The following is a 7,500-nucleotide window of genomic DNA, read 5'->3' on the forward strand; positions in this document are numbered from 1 at the left end:
TGATGCTGCTGCTGCTGATGATTTTGCTGATACCATGGTTACAATTTGTTGCTGTTGCTGCTGTTGCCGTCAGCTATTTTTTTATTTTCTTTGTCGTAATGGTGACGGGAGAAGTGGTTAGTGCTGAGGAGGTGGAGGTGGAGGTGACATCGGTAGTAGCTTGTTGATGGTTACTGATGCGTTTTCACATCTAAGGACAAGTTGCTGCCGACAATGGAGCGGCGGATAGGATGGGATGTCAACAGTGCAGTGTTGTGTAGACATCAGAGCAGGATAAATAAACCTGACGTGGCGGTAATTAGGATCAATTGATTGACAGATTGTCAAAGAAAGCAGTGATATAAATGAAAGAGAGAAGGCGACAGGAAGAGGTGTTGAGGTGGAGGACAATACGGAGGAAAGAGAAGAAATAATGAAAGAGAAAGACGGTAAAATAAATACATGAAAATACAAATGATTATGCATTTGTGAATGTGAAATACATACACCCAAAGAAACTCACGTACACACAAACCGACTCACATACACACGCACATCTGCATATATACACACATACAAACTCTCTCTCACACACACACACACACACAAACACACACACATATGCACGCACACACGCACACACGTACGCGCGCACACACACACACACGTACGCGCGCGCGCACACACAAACATAAGCTCGCACGCGCGCGCGCACACACACACACACACACACAACATATTGCACTAACACACCATCTTAAAGATACTTTTATGATAGTGGTATGTGGTAACTATTTTCTGTATCTTTTTGTCACTAAGTGTGTGTGTATGTGTGTGTATGTGTGTGTGTGTGTGGTAATATTTTGTCTATATTACGTCCTCGCATTGTTGTTTTCTTCTAGTCGTGTTTGTTATTCGTATATTTTGTTGAACATTTACTATATATTTTATATGAGGTAAGTAGCTTGTTTACCAACCACATATGGTTCCGGCTTCAGTCCCACTGAATGACACCTCGTGCAAGTGTCTTCTACTGTAGCCTCGGGCCGACCAAAGCCATGCGAGTGGATTTGCTAGACGGAAACAGAAAGAAGCCCGTCGTATATGTATGTATATATATATATATATATATATATATATATATATATATATATATATATATATATATATATATATATATATATATATATGTATGTATGTATGTATGTATGTGTGTGTATATGTTTGTGTGTCTGTGTTTGTCCCCAACATCGCTTGACAACCGATGGTAATGTGTTTACGTTCCCGTAACCTAGCGGTTCGGCAAAAGAGACCGATAGAAAAAAGTACTAGGCTTACAAAGAATAAGTTCTGGGTTCGATTTGTTCAACTAAAGGCTGTGCTCCAGCATGGCCGCAGTCAAATGACTGAAACAAGTAAAAGTGTAAAAGACTCTCTCTCTCTATATATATAGTGAAAAAATGTATAGTAGATACACAAGCGACAAGTAAAAGCAAAAACGGGTAATGAATGCACAGGCGAATGGAAAACATGTATATTGAGTGCACAAACGGACAGAAGACAGACAATGTATGTATACATGTATGCATGGAGATATATATATATTTATATACTAGTAGAGACACCTGGTGTTGCTCGAGATTAAAATGGCATACTTTGTATATAATGTATTACAGTTATGTTGAAACAAGTGATATGGGTAAGTGCAGCATTGACAACAAAACATTTGTGGAGTAAATGATGGGCTAATTCGACTAAGCAACATGCTATGGTTCCGTTTGAAGTATTTCAGGCCCTAACCTGTGGGGGCTATGTGATTTTTGATCGCACCGAGAAACTTTCAGTGGATATGCTCTCTTTGCGGCTGTCGGCGCTGTGTCTAACACAACCCATCATCTAAAATGTTGTGAGAAGGAACTGGTAGTGCTGGCAATGTTACCTGACCGCCTGAGCAGCACATACCATTTGTTTCATTTGAAAATTTTAAAATTCTACAGAAAAAATAATTTGTGTTTAGCACACCAATTCGGACAGAGTTATTATTTGTATAAGAATAGGATGGATCATATCTGAAAACAGCTTCAGGAGTTGTGAATAACGAATTTGTACGTAGTCTGTTTCTGAGAGCTGTTCTATTGGACCCCTGTCTAATCATTAAAACATTGATTTAATGATCCAGCATTAAGTGCTGCCACATGCATTTGCTGATGTTGAGAAAATCTCGTCTGGTTTCTCTCTTCAGACTCTCGCCTTCAGTTTTCTACACTCCTCCTTGCTTTATACTTGTTTCTGGACAGATTACGTGCTTTCTTTGGTGGCATATTTTTCCCTTTATTGTAAACAAAAACATATGAACATAGAAAGAAATTATACATTAATCCCTATTATTGTAAGCAGTTGTATCCGTAAACATTTTATTTGAATCAGAAATTGAAAGAGAAAGCGAAAAGAACACAGAAAGAAAGTGAAAAGTGTATGAACGCGCGCGTGCGTGTGTGTGTGTGTGTGTGTGCGCGTGCTAGCACGTGTGTATGTGAGAGAGAAAGAGGGTGAGAGAGATAGAGTGAATGAGTGAGTGAGTGAAGGTATGTGTCATAATGATTAATGCCTTTTAAGGGACACACACACGATATTTGTACTCATCTTTGTTGTTAACACAACGTTTCGGCTGATATACCCTCCAGCCTTGATCAGGTGTCTTGGGGAAATTTCGAACCTGGGTTCTCATTCCAAAGGTATTTTTCGATGTTGTTGTTATTCTTATTATTATTCAGGTCACTGCCTGGAATCGAACTCGGAATCTTGTGGTTAGTAGCGGCCGCTCTTAACCACTACGCCATATGTCCACGGGCATATGGGGCAATGGCTAAGAGCACGGGCAACTAACCGCAAGATTCCGAATTCGATTCCAGGCAGATGGGAACGGTGATTTCCCCTCGCAAATACTAATCGAACACAGACAGTGTGTCGTTAGACAGCTGGATGAGATGTCCTTCTAGGGCTAAAAACAACAATAGCATCGTCCTCTATGGGACGGCCACATTTAGTTGGCAATTACATTTTACGATTCCGAACTGCTACTGTTTACTTCTCGCTCAGAGATTTAGTATTGCCTATATATATATATATATATATATATATATATATATATATATATATATATATATATATATATATTGTTATTTCTTTCGAAAAAAGTTTTGTTTACACAATTGCTTGAAAGTACTCATGTCAAACCCGACACGCTAGACATTATATAATTTGGTTTAATAAGAGCTAATATTTAGATAATCATCAGCATCTCCTCCAGCTGGCTAAATGTAGCGTCCATAGTTGACGATGCTACTGTTGTTTTAGCTCAGAAACCGGGGTCTATGTGTATCACGTAAGGCTAGATATGGAAACGATGATACCATCCTATAGTTATGATTTATATCAACATAATAAATACATATAACTCAATAAATACACTAAGACAAGGAAGATATCAATATATTATTTAGAATAGAAATAAGAAATACATGAGATAAAAATATACGTGAAAAGGATAAATAAATAAACAGTGATACTTCGATTAAAGATCATATTAAATTTAGGATTAAAAATGTTGAATTAAGAATTAAAAGTTGTAAGATACTTCAACGGCAGTGAGAAATCTTAATGGTGGATTTGAAAGTCAGAAAAATAATGAGGCTAAATTTATTTTAAGAATTCTAACGAAATGCTTAGAGAGGGTTATAGCACCATACGGCCGTTTCTGGAGTCCATTTGTCTTTGAATCCTTTAGTTTCATCTTTCTCTCTTTTTCTCTCTCTATCTCTCTCCCCCTCCCTCCCTCTCTCTTTCTCTCTCTCTCTCTCTCTCTCTATATATATATATATATATATATATATATGCATATATATATATATACATGCATATATATATACATCTCTCTCTCTCTCTCTCTCTCTCTGTATATATATATATATATATATATATATATATATATATATATATATATATATATACAGAGAGAGAGAGAGAGAGAGAGAGAGAGAGAGACAGACAGACAGAGAGAGACAGATAAACACAGAAAGAGTGACAGAGAGAAAGATATCTAGGTATATAAATGTATATGTATATATAAACGTGTATATATATATATATATGTGTGTGTGTGTGTGTGTGTGTGTGTGTGTGTGTGTGTGTGTATGTATATACGTATATATGTATCTATGTACGTATATATATATATATATATATATATATATATATATATATATATACATATATATATATATATATATATATATATATATATATATGCATATATATATATATATATATATATATATATATATATATATATATATATATATATATATAAGCAATGTTAATTCTCTAAATGAAGTATTAACAGTAACTGCACGATAAAGTGTAGTATATTGCCACTTAAGTGTGGCTGACCCCTAGGGGTGGATGTTACTGTTGCTCTTAGCCCCAGGAGGACATCTCCTCCAGCTGGCTTATCAACACACGACTGTGTCCTGTTTGCCAAGGGAAGTTATCCCTCTCACCATGATCTGTAGCACGAACGGATCCGGATTTCAGGGTTATTTCCCTTCGTCGGCGTTCGATAGCTACTAACCGTGGTGAGAGAGACAAAATCCTGGCAATCTTATATCTACTTTTCCAGTGAAATTCTTCACTGATATCGAAAAGGTGAAAACAAGCAATGTTAATTCTCTAAATGAAGTATTAACAGTAACTGCACGATAAAGTGTAGTATATTGCCACTTAAGTGTGGCTGACCCCTAGGGGTGGATGTTACTGTTGCTTTTAGCCCCAGGAGGACATCTCCTCCAGCTGGCTTATCGACACACGACTGTGTCCTGTTTGCCAAGGGAAGATATCCCTCTCACCATGATCTGTAGCACGAACGGATCCGGATTTCAGGGTTATTTCCCTTCGTCGGCGTTCGATAGCTACTGACCCTGGTGAGAGAGACAAAATCATGGCAATCTTATATCTACTTTTCCAGTGAAATTCTTCACTGATATCGAAAAGGTGAAAACAAGCAATGTTAATGCTCTAAATGAAGTATTAACAGTAACTGCACGATAAAGTGTAGTATATTGCCACTTAAGTGTGGCTGACCCCTAGGGGTGGATGTTACTGTTTCTTTTAGCCCCAGGAGGACATCTCCTCCAGCTGGCTTATCGACACACGACTGTGTCCTGTTTGCCAAGGGAAGTTATCCCTCTCACCATGATCTGTAGCACGAACGGATCCGGATTTCAGGGTTATTTCCCTTCGTCGGCGTTCGATAGCTACTGACCCTGGTGAGAGAGACAAAATCATGGCAATCTTATATCTACTTTTCCAGTGAAATTCTTCACTGATATCGAAAAGGTGAAAACAAGCAATGTTCGTGCTACAGATCATGGTGAGAGGGATAACTTCCCTTGGCAAACAGGACACAGTCGTGTGTCGATAAGCCAGCTGGAGGAGATGTCCTCCTGGGGCTAAAAGCAACAGTAACATCCACCCCTAGGGGTCAGCCACACTTGAGTGGCAATATACTACACTTAATATATATATATATATATATATATATATATATATATATATATATATATATATATATATATATATATATACATGTATGTATGTATAGATGTGTGTGTGTGTATAATTAATCCAAAAACACAAGATATTAACAGAAGCTCAGGGAAGGAGAGAAAGTTAGCTTTACGTTTCGAGCAAATCTCTTCTTTAGAAACAGGAGAGAGAGGAAAGTCCAAGAGAAAAGGAACACTGAGGAAAAAAAGCGTCATTGCCATTGGCTTCAACCGAGGTTTCGAAACCACTTCGGAATCTCCTGCAACTCTTCTGGACGGTCTCCTTCTTTTAGTTGGTGAATGCTACCATAATCCTTGCCTTCAGTTCATCTTTTATGGTACAAGGAGTTTTGTTGGTCTCTCGCTCAACTGCGCCCCACACATAATAATCAAGAGGGTTGCAGTCTGGAGAGTTAGGTGGCCATATGGTAGGGGTGATGTGGTTGCAGAAATTATCTGACATCCATAACTGGTTTCTCTCGCTTGTATGGCAGAGTGCAGAGTCCTGTTACAGGCATTGGGTCTTCCAGCAGCCACCCTTTTCACCTAGAGCAGTACTACCTCTTCCAGGCACTTGATGTAGACCTCAATGTTGGGTTTGAGGCCGTGTAGGAAAATTAATGGAGGCATGACGTCGCCATCACTAATAAACACTCCAAATACCATGATGTTGACTGGATATTTAAATTTTATGACCCTCGGCACATGTTTTGGGGAGCATTTATGTATTATATGAACGAGAATATTTGAAAATAAAATTGTATAATATTGAATTTCATATATGTATATGTGTTGCTTTGTTTACGGTATATTGCTGGCTGGAGCGAACTCTGCTATCGCTCTGGCGGATAGGTGCTCGCGACAGAGTTTGTATCTTGCAACTTAGTCTCGCGATCCTGTTACCTGCTCGAGTGTTAGAGGTCCGCACTCGTTGCTAATAATATATATTGTACATAAAAGATGAAGATTCGCACCGATAACCAGCTGGCGGAGAATCTGCCTGGGGTTAAACTAGTAGTAACATGGAACAGCCACTTTGATGTAGCGACTCACTTTGCTTCTTCGAAAAGTTACTACTCTTATCTCTTCTTGAGATCTTACAATTAGTTTTATACAGTATACATACATATATATATATATATATATATATATATATATATATATATATATATATATATATATATATATATATATATGTATGTATGTATTATGTATGTGTGTGTGCGTGTGTGTGTGTGCACAAATATATAAAGTGTATATATATATATATATATACACTTTATATATCTGTGCAATTAGTTATATATATATTCACATACATATTGTGTGTGTGTTTGTGCGTGTGTGTGTGTGTGTGCGTGTGTGTGTGTGTGTGTGCGTGTGTGTGAAACTGATAAAGTAAATACAATTTACGATATAAATTTGCAGTTTTTAAAATAGCGTTTTTAGAGCAAAACCTTTGAATGCTGCTCGCCTCCTTTAGCATCTGTGACTGTCACCCACGCACACTCCATTTGTTGTTTTACTCTTCTTTACCTAGCGTCACCAATGGGACATATTGCGCTTCATTATATGTAAGATAACGTCACAGAATAACAATGCTTATTACCTTTACTTGAAGATTGATCGTTACCTGTTAGAAAACTATACAAACATATTTGTTATATCATATTTATACCTCGATACCAATAATTAATGTCTATCGTAATCGAATCGACCTCATTTAGATTAAAGATCCTATGTTCACAGATTCTCTGAAGTCTTGTTGAACTTTTTCTTTTCTTTCATCTATATTTCTGTTTTATTAAAAAAGAAAACACTAGACTGTTCATACTAACCTTATTAACTGCATTTATAAGTTTCCAAGATGCCGCCTTTACTTCTCCACAAAAGTGGGATTTACATTCAAAATAGATTA

The 7,500-nt window shown here is 37.2% G+C and overlaps 1 long non-coding RNA gene across 1 annotated transcript in view; it reads right to left on the bottom strand.

The window, feature by feature from the left end:
- Positions 1–7,500, bottom strand: part of LOC149135153 (uncharacterized) — a 14,302-nt gene that overhangs the window by 6,459 nt on the left and 343 nt on the right. The window contains exon 1 of the long non-coding RNA XR_016242296.1: positions 7,421–7,500. This exon is cut by the window's right edge and continues 343 nt beyond it. This is a non-coding gene — a long non-coding RNA (uncharacterized LOC149135153). The remainder of the gene's footprint in view (positions 1–7,420) is intronic.

Source organism: Octopus bimaculoides, chromosome 6, assembly GCF_046866305.1.
Source record: "Octopus bimaculoides isolate indiv1 chromosome 6, ASM4686630v1, whole genome shotgun sequence".
Classification (NCBI taxonomy): Eukaryota; Metazoa; Mollusca; class Cephalopoda; order Octopoda; family Octopodidae; genus Octopus; species Octopus bimaculoides.